Genomic DNA, 13,391 nt, shown 5'->3' with positions numbered 1-13,391 from the left:
TTACAATCTCCTGTATCTTCTCCCGCCACAACAGACACCCTGTGAGGTGGGTAGGGCTGAGGGGGCTCTCATAGCAGCTCCCCTTTCAAGGACAACCTCTGCCAAAGCTATGGCTAACCCAAGTGAGAAGACTGATGGAAACCACAAATAACAGACTAGAAACCGCTGCCAGTCTGAGAAGACAATACTGACTTTGATGGACCGAGGGTCTGATTCATTATAAGGCAGCTTCATATGTTCAACATCTAGCCAGTGAGGTACAGTAATATATTTGGAGCTTAAACTACGATATGAGATGACAAATAACTTTTATTCCCTGTATTAATTTTTGGAAGAAAAACACCTGATGAGTTGTTTCATTATAAATTTTCATGTTATGATAAAGATTTAAAAATACATTAAAATTGTTTCATTTATTTCTACACAATTTTCCAGACTATTTAATTTTGAACTAGAAACCTGTCCTTTAAGGCAGACATAATAAAATGTATCACATACAGACTTCAGAACTGCAATTTCTACTCCTCTCAAAGCACTAATGAAAGTATTCTAATACTACAGAAGACAGGACAGAACCCTGAAACACTTTTCTTATTCCAAGCAGATGCTGAACTATTTATAGCTATCCAGAATATAATTTTCCACTAGGTGTCCAACTGTGTTACAGTAATGAAACAACACACTCTCAATTTGGGGGTCCCCATAAAAGACATGCAAAGACAGAATTACATCTATTTCCTTTTATCAGAAACATATACTTCTTAAAGTTAACCATCACCATGTGGATCCAAATATAAATCAAACCCTTGACATTTAACAAGAGCTGTCCTGTACAGTAACTGCTTAGACACAAATTCAAACAGCACTTTTGTATCTTTCAGCAGTGGTGCTCTAAGAGGGGAAAAAGTCTAATCCACAGGAAGTCACCTCCAAATTAAAATATCAGCTGCTGCAAACAACAAAAGGGTTTCTAGCAACAAAACAATAATTAGTACAGTTTAGTCATAATTAGACATGTAAAAGATATTTCAGACTAAAAAACAGCCAAAGAGATAAAAATTTGGTTCTACCATCCAAGTACTCACTTAGCAAGCAGGATAATATTTTGAATACATGGAAAACTATGACAGTGAATCCAATATGTACATTACTTCAGCTGGAAATTTCATTTACATTTCTGCAAGGAAAAAGTATGTAAACCATTACTAAACCACCATGAAGGCAGAGCTAGAGTATATAAACAAAGGCAGCTTACCAAAGTTCATAATTACTATGTGGTCTTGCCCAACCAAGCTAAACACTTTTTGTTCATAATTCATCATTGACATCATAGCAAACACAAGTATCACTCTCATCTCTACAGAAAACATGACAGCCAGTCTTTTGGGAAGTACATCACAGGTCAAGCCAAAAGTATGACATTATGTCACTAGTCTGAAGAATTGAACTATCCAGCTGAAAAACTAGATTAGGGATTCCCAGATCTAACACAGTTTGAGGGGGTTCATATGAGAGGCAATGCACCAAGATATGCAAGCTCTAGGGAACTGATGGTTACATACACAATTTTCACCAGCACTGAGTTGGAACCAGAAGCTCACTGTCAAGCAAAGCAGACAACCATGTAATGACATGGATGCTCTGCCACCCCACTACTGTGGCAAGTTAAATGCAACAAGAATTTTGTACTATCAGAAATTTCCAGCTTTCAAAAGCAAGGCACTGCAGTGGCAATTTTGTGGGATAATTAAATCATTTCGTTTTATTCACTGACACAAAAAGGACTGGCATATTACAGTAAAATGTTTTACTTGAAGGAAGGTAAGTCTAAGACTCTAACAGACTCTTCAAGTGACTATGAATGATCACAGAGTAACTGTAAGGCAACATTTTATTATCAGAACAGAAATCAGGTGTAGTATCTCCCACCCCTTTGAAACAAACATGAATGGCAAACTGCATATACTGAAGAGGAATGTATCAGGATTTGTACAAGGTCTTCTGTTGTTTTTTCTGAATCCAATTCTGTGACCAATACAGTATAAATTCCAAAAAGAACATTAAATAAATTGCCCATATTCAGTAAGACAAATACACTTAGTTGTAAGTTTGTGTCTACTACCTACAATGTAAGTATGTTTTAAGAGAAAATACAGAATCCAGAATTAAAGCTAAGTAATTAAGTAACGTTTATACATGTAGTTAAGCTACACAGGCACAAATATAAGCTAGAAGTGAAATTAATTTGCCTCCTAAATGCACCACCAAGCACCTTTGTAGAATTTTGAAATTTCACAGAAACAAAGCTGCACTTACAACTCTTCAACTCAGATGTTCTATGAAAAAAGGACAACAATTTATGCTGTGATCCTAAGAATATTCACTTACGAATAAATTAATAAGATTCTGTTCAAAGCAAATGCTATCTATAAACAGGATATATGCAATGCTTTTCACACTAACAGCACAATTAAAGAACTTCCAACATCATGGTTGAAAGAACTACTTATCCTCACCTCAAAAAATATACTAAATGAAAGCAGAACTGATCCACTATGACCTAAGAGAAAGTTTCTTGGTACTCTAAGGAAGTATTGCATACCACATTTGTGCACAGGTATGGCTACACAAATCTGTATGATTTAACATCAACACTAGCAACTTGTTTTTAAGCCTGCAGTCTGAAGTTGCAATGTCTGCCATAAAACGCTATAGTCAGCATTTACAAATTCAAGCTCTGTATGTTATTTATGTTATTTACAGTGTGCCTTTTTTACTTGGACAAGATGGATTACAGGGTGAGTAAACATGATCAACAAGATAGGAAATTTAATAAACTATGAAATAGGATTAGACTGTCGGAGCGGGAGTAGCAGAGTGAGGGAGATGACTTGCCCGACACAGGGCTTCAGGAAAGAAAATCAGGCAGACACGTGCAACTAGTGCCAAAAGGTGTATTAACATATATACACAACAAGTGCTCTCTTGTGCAGTCTATACAATATCACCTCCACGGACAAAGTGCTTCGCCTAACCACCATCTCACAGGGAGAGACCTGTGTGATGCACACACAGATCATATATAGTCCAAGCAGCCAATCCTGGCCATGCTGACTCAGCAGATTGCATCACTTGGCTTCTGCCGGCTCAAGCCGGTCTGCTGATCAGGTCACTGTGACCTAGCCTGGCAGCTAGATCACCAGCTGTCATACTGTGGCTGTCAGACTGGGTTTATGTAGATTCTTGCTCCAACACACCTCCTAATCTATTTAAACCCAGTATACCCAAACACTTTACACAGTTTTCATGTTCACTTGCAGTTAAACATTTCGTGAATATATCAGCGGCATTCTCATCCGATGTACACTTTATTATTTTTATGAGGTTTTTAGCCGCTGCTTCCTTCACATTTTGGTACCTGATAAGTATATGCTTGCTTTTCCCTCGAGCAGCTTGGTTCTCCGTCAGTTCTTTGGCTGCTGAGTTGTCAGTATATACTGAAACTGGCAAATTTACAGGTATGCTAAAGTCCCTCATCAGTTGTACTGCCCACTCTAGGTTAAGTACACATTCGTTTATGGCACCGTACTCTGCCTCACACGTGCTACATGCCACCAGGGTCTGCTTGGTGGCTTTCCATACTACTAGGGCATCTCCCAGAAATATTCCAATTCCTGTGGTTGATTTTGCCTTGGGCCGGTCCCCCCAGCTTGCGTCAGCATAGGCGCGTAGTTCAGGTTTTTCTCCTACTCTGAGGGATAGCTTACGTTCTATTGTGCCGCTGAGGTAACGTAGTACTCTTTTAGCCGCCACCCAATCTTTGTGGTGGGGTTCAGCATTTTTCTGGCACAATATATGTACCGCATAGCTGATATCTGGCCTGGTCCAGCACGCTAGGTGCAATAAGGACCCGATCAGGGACTGGTATAATGGTACATTCTTGAATATCTCACCTTCAGGTTCCTTGCTATAACCTGTGGTCATGGGTGTTTGCACACTGCTAGCTTCGTTCATACCATACTGAGCTAGCAGCGCTCTCACTTTGTTGCTCTGGGACAGTTCAAAACAACCATCGGCCCTCCTCGCTATTTCCACCCCTAGGTAGTAGCTCACTGGCCCCAGGTGCTTGATAGTGAACAGCTTACTGGCTGTTTCTTGAAACCATGCTAATTGTTGGTTGGAGTCCACTAAGACAATCAGATCGTCCACAAAGATGAGGACTATCATTCTGGACTCTCCCACCACCCTGCTAAACATGCAAGGGTCTGCCAGATGCTGGTTGAATCCTACTTTCATTAATGCTGACTTCAAACACTTGTACCATGCGTGTCCGGCTTGTTTCAAACCATACAAGGCTTTGTTCAGTTTTAACACACCACTCCCACCATCAAAACCGGGGATTTGTTCCATAAACAGCTCCTGGTCTAAGGGGGAGTTCAAATAGGCTGTCTCGAAGTCAAAGTGATGGGCTTGTTGCCCCGTACTTCCAGCCTTACACAATGCTGCCCTGAGGGTTTCAGCTTTTAAAGTGGGGGCAAACACTTGCTGATAATCCAATCCCTTCCTTTGGCTGAACCCTCTGGCCACTAACCTGGCCTTTCGTTGCACGGCTCCATTTGCGTCTTTCTTTAACCGGTAGGTCCACCTACAGGAGATAATGTTCCGGTTGCCCGGCCTTAGCACCTCAGTAAACACTCTGTTTTTCAGCAAGGAATCATATTCCTTCTGCATTGCGGCAAACCATGCTAGCCTTTCTTTACTATCTAGCTTCAGCACCTCCTCGTATGTTTCAGGTTCAGGGGTGCTGACTTGGTTTGCACTTGGGAACCCGTATCTAGCAGGAGGGATGCCTTTTGTGGCTCTAGCCGACACCCGTGGCCCTGTGCCAGGATTCGGCTCACCTTCTCCAGCCCCACTGGGTGCCACCTCCTGGGCTGGGCTTCTGGGCTGCGCTCCAACATTCTTATCAGTACTTGGCAGCATTCCCAGGTCTCTTTCCGTAGAGTGCAATCTTGCCCAGCTGGACTCACTAAATCCAGCGGACCTACTAAAGGTTAGCTTCGCCCGCTTATCACAAAAGCGATATGATTTGGTTTCTGGCTGGTAGCCCAGAAAGGTTAGGCTCACTGCCCGGTCACCTCCTTTCCTTCTATGTTTCAGAGGAATATTCACCCAGGCTTGGGTTCCAAATACCCTCAGAAAGCTCAAATCTGGGCAGTGGTTATATAGCCGCTTATAAGGCAAATCATTTACAGGCTTACACCAAACCCTATTATGTACGTATGCCGAGCAATGCATCGCTTCCGCCCAATAACGAATTGGCAGCTTTGCATCCTCGAGCATGCTGTGCATTAATGTTTGTAACACGGCGCCTGTTCGCTCGGATAGCCCATGTTCTTGGGGCGTTGCTGGGTTCGTCAGACGGTGGGCGATGCCCTTGTTCTCCAGCCAACGTTTCATCTGGTTAGATAAGAATTCCCCCCCTCTGTCGGTTTGTACAGCCAGGAGATTAACCCCTAATTGTCTCTCCACTGCTTTGACCCACTTGGTGAATGTCTTATACACCTCAGACTTATGCACCATGGTGAAAACCCACGCGTACCTCGTGTGGTCGTCGGTGGCCACCAAGCAGTATCTCCTCCCCGACAGACTCTTTGGCAATGGGCCAATAACGTCTAAATGGACTAGTTCCAGGGCTCGTGTGCTTTCCCTTGAGCTTTCTTTAGCAACAGCACACGCCTTGCTTTTGGTCTTCTTGCAGACCTGGCAATCCAAGTAACATTTGCAAGGATTTACTTTCAAACTAGGCACAAGCTCCAGGGTTTTCTTTAACGCCCTAAATCCGCAGTGCCCAAGTCTCCTATGGAGCAAATGTATACAATTATTGTGCACAGGCTCATTCGACACCTGAGCCACCTGGGCACAATCACTCTGGACCACATACAGTTTACCTTCCCTCTTTCCTGTCACAAGCAACTTTCCCCCACCTCCCAGGATTTTGCAGCAGGTTTTCTCAAATCTCACCTGGTATCCCTGGTCAAACAGTGTGCTAACACTCAACAGGTTAGACTGCAGTGAGGGTACATACAACACATTTTGCAACATACATTTCAGTGCAGGAAATTCCACATTGCCTGAGCAAACAGAATTGGCAGTGGTCCCATCAGCCAATCTCACATACTTATGCTCAGGACTGTCAATGTTTTTCAACAACTCCTTCTCGCAGCAGAGATGGCTCGTTGCCCCGGAGTCTAAAATCCAAGCAGACCCTGTGCTCTCTACTGCAGACGTGACCAGCCGGGTTGCTTCCTCACACGGGCTGGCGGTCCTCCGCTCTCGCCGCACACGCCCCCGCCTCTTCTCCCTCTCAGGGCAAGCTCGGAGCAGGTGCTGCGACGACCCGCATCCATAGCAGCGACGGACTGCAAACGCAGTCGGCTCCACTTCCTCCACCTTCGGACGCCTGCCAGCAGCAAAAGCTGGCTCATTCTTGGCTGTCTTCCCGGACACACCGATAACAGCACGCTGCCCGGCCGACACCCCCGGACAGCTCACGGCCGCAATTCTCTCTTGGAAGTCAAGCAGGTGGGCACAGACGTATTCCATGGTCAGGGTCGCTACGTCCACCGTCTCCAGAGAAGTTATCAGGGGAGTGTACTCAGGTGGCAACGACGACAGCAAAATGTACACTCTGTCGTCTGGAGCTACAGTCTTGCCTCTTGCCTCCAGCTCAACGAAACAGTCCGTTAGCCGTTTGATGTGATCTTTCACACACCCTCCAGCCGGCATAACGGTGCGGAACATCCTCCTTGTCAAGGCCATGAGGGAACCAGCAGTGGTGCTAACATGCACCGCACTCAACGCGTCCCAGGCAGCCTTGGGAGTGTCCTTCCCTCGCACATAAACCAGCTGGTCATCTCCTATAGATAGCACTATGTTGGCCAGTGCCTTATCCGATAACACAGTCTCGGCAGGAGATAAGTCAGCAGGGGGGTTACTCACGAACAGCCATTGCCCTTCACGCTTGAGGTAGTGTTGCATTCTCAGGCTCCACACCGCGTAGTTGGCTGAGGTGAGCTTCTCAACGGCTACTCCAAGCTGTTGCTGAGCCATCGTGCCGACTCCTCCTCACGGCTGGCTGCCGACGTCCCTCTGGCTCTCAAACAGAGAACGGTGGTGCTTCTGTGTCCTTCACCGGCGTTCCTCGCCTCCGGCTCTTTCCAAACTCACAGTCAGCTCAACTCTCAACTCTCTCCTCCGCGCAGCGGAACCGCCCTGGGCCCATAACCCTGTCGGAGCGGGAGTAGCAGAGTGAGGGAGATGACTTGCCCGACACAGGGCTTCAGGAAAGAAAATCAGGCAGACACGTGCAACTAGTGCCAAAAGGTGTATTAACATATATACACAACAAGTGCTCTCTTGTGCAGTCTATACAATATCACCTCCACGGACAAAGTGCTTCGCCTAACCACCATCTCACAGGGAGAGACCTGTGTGATGCACACACAGATCATATATAGTCCAAGCAGCCAATCCTGGCCATGCTGACTCAGCAGATTGCATCACTTGGCTTCTGCCGGCTCAAGCCGGTCTGCTGATCAGGTCACTGTGACCTAGCCTGGCAGCTAGATCACCAGCTGTCATACTGTGGCTGTCAGACTGGGTTTATGTAGATTCTTGCTCCAACATAGACTTCTAGCTGAAGAACCAACTAGGTCTAAAAACAGAACTGAAGCAGACAAATGTTAATTTGACAGACCAAATTACACAAAATTACACAACAGGATCCAACCCACAGCAAACTATACACAGTAGTAGACCACAGTCCTGAATAATCTAAGTAGGGATAAGGAAGTCCACACCTTTAAGCTAGGGGTCACAACACCCGCCCCCCAGTAAACATGGAACACAAACACTTCAGACAAGCTATGGTACGATTTCCTCCCCAAAGATGCTCTTTTTAATGAATGTGCTTTCACATGCTCCCTAAAAGATTTGAATTAAATTCTCAGTAGAAAAGGTAATTTGTGTCCACCCTTCACTCAGGGCTATTTGCACAGGTGAAGGGGTGGGGAGGAAAAAACAAAATTATAGCAGAATTCAGTTTTCAGTTTCACTTTAATGTGTTTTAATCAGTAATTAACAAGCCATTTGATCATCACAATTGGTGCTTTCATGCCTAATGTGGTGACTTTGCTCCTTTGGGCTCACATTACGCTGGGATACAAGATGGGAAAGGCCCCAAACTGCAAGAGGTCTTAAAGGCAAATAGCATGTCAAATTGTTACAGTTGAGCAAGGAAACAATGTTTTGTCATTAGGGTTTGTAGAATCTTTCGGGATCAAGTGCCGTGTTCTACTGGAGAAAGTTTTCCTTCCAGACGTTTCGTTCTCAGCTGCGGAGAACATCCTCAGTGGCGTTGCAGCCGGAGCAGGCGCTCAGACCTTCTTGGTTGCTGTGACTCAATGCACAGCAGCCAAGAAGGTCTGAGCGCCTGCTCCGGCTGCAACGCCACTGAGGATGTTCTCCGCAGCTGAGAACGAAACATCTGGAAGGAAAACTTTCTCCAGTAGAACACGGCACTTGATCCCGAAAGATTCTACAAACCCTAATGATATTGCCAGCTGTGAAAACCTGAAATCTTTGATAATGTTTTGTCAGCTGGAGGTTTAGGTTGAAGCTGACTACTACCAGATTCTTATAATAATTCTGGATGGCAACCTTTTTTTAAAAAATGGTATTTTATAAGCCTAAATGTTCATTTAAGCCAGGGGTATCAAACTTACAGCCTGCAGGCCACACCAACCCCACCCAAAGCTTTAATCAGGTCTATGGCTCATTCTTCCCCCACCCACCCCCATCCTTTGAAGAAATTCCCAGCTCCTTCTGCTTTGTCTTTGCCTGCTTCAGCAGGAAGCTCTGCTGGGCTTGCAAAGCTGCAAAGAAAATACAGAATGGATTTTCCATTAAGATCCCTGCTCCCAGATAGATTAGATTACTTCCAGAGTAGTCTATCTGGGCTCAGAGGTCTTAATGTAATAAGACCTCCAGTGTAATATCTCCCTTTGGCTGTGGGTTCTCAGGTTAGAGTACTCACTAGGCACCAGTTTTCAGGTCCATTAAGTAGAGACAAGCTGGCTCAAAGCATCAACCCTTTATTTGCAAGGACCTTCAACTGGCCATACAAATGCTGCAAAGTCAAAATAGTCACTGCCAATCTGACTAGACGGGGGGGGGGGGGGGGGGTTAGGCAATGCCGATCTGTGCGGTACAAACATGCAGACACTTCATGTTGAAAGTAGTGTGCAAATATAGCTATAAAATATTACACTTTTTACATCCATATGAATTAAAAGCCTCTCTACTTTCTTGCAACTCTTAATATTGCTAAAAATTACAAGCAATCAACTATCTGAGGTCCCCAAATTCCTACTGACAACTTAATGTCTTTTCCCTGGTCAACATACTTTATAACTGTAACACTACTGTCACAGCCAAGACATGAAGCTTCCAATAGCAGTGTTCTCTGGAAATTCTGAAACCACTGAAACAGGTTTTTGTACTAAAAAAAAAAATGACAGTTGGGGGAAAATGAACTTTTAGAATTAGGAAGAGGATTGAACTTAAAAACAGCCTTTTCAAAATGGGCCACTACAATTGGCAATCATAGCATCAGAAAGCAAACAGAAAGAAGTATATAAAACAATTAAGATACTGGAGCCTCTTCCCTCTGAGAGAAAAGGCTAAAATGTTTGAAGAGTTTTAGATTCAAAGAGAAGCAACTGAAACGGGGAATAAGTATGAAACATACATAAAATTATGAACTGAGTGGAGGAAAATATCCCCTCCCCCTGCTTCATAATACTAGAACTCCATGCCACTTACTGAAATTGATTAGGAGTACATTCAGGACAAAGGAAGTACTTTTTCACACTACACATAATTAGCTTATCGAATCCATAGCCACAAGATATGGTGATAGCTTTAAAAGGGGATTAGACAAACGCATGGAGGATAGGTCTATCAATAGCTATTAGCCTGGATAGCTAAATGGAACTTCCAAATCTCTACAAATCATTTGGGGGAGGGGAAGCAATGGAGAAATGGGTTTGGCCTCTATTTCTTGCTTGAACCTTGCTCGCCAGGGATGGCAACAGCTGAGTTTTCTCATTGAAAATAAAGGATTCTAGACTTAAACTCTTAGTTTTAAAACCTTAATTTTTAAATTTACTCACGACCCATTCTTATGTCTACAAAATAAGTCCTATTGTATTCAACAAGACTCACTTATAACTGTATTTATGACTGCATCCCTCAGAAGCTTATCACTCTTAAGACTTGCATACAGTATTGATCCAAATAATTTACAATAGAGCTATTATGCTCATGTAAATCAATGTAAACACACACTAAAATGTGGACTCGTTTCAGCAACAGACATCAGATTCTTTGGCACTGCTGTATATGAGGTCATTTCTTATTTGTCCACTCTGGTGTTTTCATCATGAAAACATGACTAGCGTACAAGTTCACAAGCACATTGGGGACTAAAATTCTATGCATGTTCAATTCTGCAAAAGCAACCCCCCCACACACCCAAAAAAAACCCCAGAATACAGGTCACTTCTATGGTAATACTTGGCATTCTTCCAGTCTACATGCTACCATAAGGTGGAATTCAACCTCAAGAACCTTCTTCCACTATCCAAATTTCACACACAAACCCCAGACACTGAACAGAAGGACTAGAGCAACAATGATAATCACAGAGAGCCTAGAAAGCAACTTCTGACCCCATAATACAGGCAGTTGATGTTTCCATCAGTTGCTGGCAGCTTCTCTGGACAATCCTCTCCCACCCACCCCCCCGCCGCCCCCCATTGCAGGGATTGTGAAAACTACAAGACTGGTAGATTTTTGGCAGCTGCTGATACCAGAAATGTGTTGACAATGTAGTTGTCCCCATTTATAAGAAGCAGTTGTGCCAAGTCCAGAGTTTTTGGTTCAGCCCTTCACCCCATCTGCCCTGTCCCCAACCTTACAGTATTAACATCCCTTAATTAGACTTCATATGAAAAGAGATAAAATTTAACTATTTTATTTACTGTCCAGGAAGATGCTCAATGGAATTAACTTTGAAGTTAGTCCTCACATAATTCCATGCTTAGAACTGGCATGTAAGTTTCCATGTTTATACATGTTTACTTAAAAAACAGTTCTTACAGATTGGTTGTTGTAGATTTTCTGGGCTGTGTGGCCGTGGTCTTGGCATTGTGAGACCTGACGTTTTGCCAGTAGCTGTGACTGGCATTCTCAGAGATATAACCCAGAAAACTGGAGTTCTCTCTGGGTCAAATTGAGAAGTTGGCAGACAGGTAATTTATACTACTCAGGCAGGCGGGGGCAGGGCTGAGTTATTAACTTGTAGGAGCTTCCTGGGCTGTGACATGCTAATGGAGGAGCTTACCTGAGGAGGTTCCTTTGTATATGGATTAGCTATTGAACTTCTAATCTATAGTGCTGTTGTAAACTGTAGTTCTTACAGAGTTTGACAGAATGTAATCCCTGTATACGTGTTAGGATAACAGTCCTATATCCTTTCCCTAACTATGTACGTACAGTGGAATTTACTTCCAAATCAAGCTATACACTTCCTAGGCAGAAATCCCCCACACTACTGGCTATAACTGACAAGCAAATGTGCACAGGAGAATAGCCTGAGAGGACCCCTTTAGCGTCAATGAAATGTAGGAATGGATGGATAGCAGAGGGTGGTCCCATTTTTTAACAAACTGTGTCCTATATCCAGAGACTAGAGCACTTTTCCCACACTGGGTCATACCCTACCTTAGCCTTCCTCCATCATTAATGGCTCATTAAGTGCAGACTAGGGGTAGCTGGGTGCTCAGTGTGGCTTACACCTTAAGGGGGGGAGGTGCTAAATTTTAACCAAGGACTTCCCACATCGTGGTTCAGCCTCAGCCACTGAGTTACACCAGCTCCATCAGAAAAAGACCTAACAATTTCCACCGACCCCATCTCTCCCACCAAAAAGTTCAGAGCAGCATACTCATCCCAAATGTTTACCCAAACAACTCTGTGCAGGAAGTTAAAGTGAACATGGTTCAAGTTGACCCAAAAAGTTTCACGGCACAGTAACATCTGAACCCTTGTCTCCTAGATCCTATTAGTCTGACACCTGGCATCACATCAGCTCTTATCTGTTATCTTCTTACTCTCCTTTGAAGAAGAGCAAGCCAGAGTGCCGCAGGCACGTTCTTTGAGGACCATCCATTCTCAATAAATGCAAGCCCTTTCTGCCTCCTAGACCTGGAGGAAAAGCCCGCGGGAGGAGGGAGGAAGAGGACAGAGGAAAAGCGGCGGGGAAGGAGAAAAGGATAACAACACAGGCTTCCAAGGCCACCCACAACAACAAAAAGCGTTAATTCCAAATAATTCCACCATATGCTTCCCCCAGTCAGAGCTAAGTCCCACAGAGGCACGGAACAAGTTGTTATCTTTTCTTCTAAAGGCGCCACTAGACTCCTGTTTAACGCCGCTACTGCAAACCAACTTGGCTCGCGATCTGGAATCACCCTCGTGGAAAGCAGCACCTGGAGAGGGGGGGGGGAGGAGAAGCCGCGCGACTGTCAGAGGCGGGGGGGGGGAGCGAGAAGAGGCAGAGGCGGGGAGGGCGAAGCCAAGAGACCCGCTTCCCTCCTCGGCAAACTACAGCCTCCCCCAGAACTCTTCTTCGCCTGGCGCGGGAGCCTTTTCCGTTGCGACCGTTGGGAAGAGGCGAGCCGCGGCCTGGCAGCCTCCCGGGGTGGGCAAAAGGAGCCACCGCGTACCCAGCTTCCCTCTCCCCCTCACCTGGCAAGGGCTGAGGCGTCGAAGTCTCCTCGGTCGCCGCCGCTTTCTCCACTCGACAGCCGAGTTTGCTTCGGCCAAAGGGGAGGCCCGCCCGCGCAGCCCCCCTCCCGCAGCCGGCCAGGAGGCGCTGCGGGGCCGCTCCAAGCGTCGGCGCTCTTCTCCTCCTCCCCTGAAGGCTCGCTGGTGATCCCGCCGCGTCTGCTGACAGGTCGGCAATATGGCGGCGGCCGTTTCGATTTTCCTCCCTATCAGAGTTGTTGGCGCCTCCGTTATCTCACCAGGCATGCGCGCTGAGGACCCGAACATGCGCGTTCCGGAGGTTTGAAGCGCCTTGCCCTTAACTTGATTGGGGGCAAGGAGGTGTGTCGGAACGAAGCTTGGAGTCACGTGGGTTTTGTTTTTTTTTTATGGGAAAACTACCGCATAGAAGAAAGAGGCACAAGCCTGGGTGGGCAGGAAGACCCTTGCAGATGAAACTTCTGCGGTATGCACTGTCGCTAGCTAATTTGGGAGTAAGT

At 45.3% G+C, this 13,391-nt stretch overlaps 1 protein-coding gene across 1 annotated transcript in view; it reads right to left on the bottom strand.

The window, feature by feature from the left end:
• Window positions 1–13,114, bottom strand: part of RDX (radixin) — a 59,327-nt gene extending 46,213 nt beyond the window's left edge. The window contains exon 1 of the mRNA XM_060234839.1: window positions 12,874–13,114. The gene's annotated coding sequence lies outside the window, so the exon portion shown is untranslated. The remainder of the gene's footprint in view (window positions 1–12,873) is intronic.
• Window positions 13,115–13,391: the final 277 nt, after the last annotated feature.

Source organism: Heteronotia binoei, chromosome 3 (genome assembly GCF_032191835.1).
Source record: "Heteronotia binoei isolate CCM8104 ecotype False Entrance Well chromosome 3, APGP_CSIRO_Hbin_v1, whole genome shotgun sequence".
NCBI lineage: Eukaryota > Metazoa > Chordata > Lepidosauria > Squamata > Gekkonidae > Heteronotia > Heteronotia binoei.
Note: the sequence above shows the minus strand (reverse complement) of the source record. Positions and strands in the feature narration are given on the sequence as shown.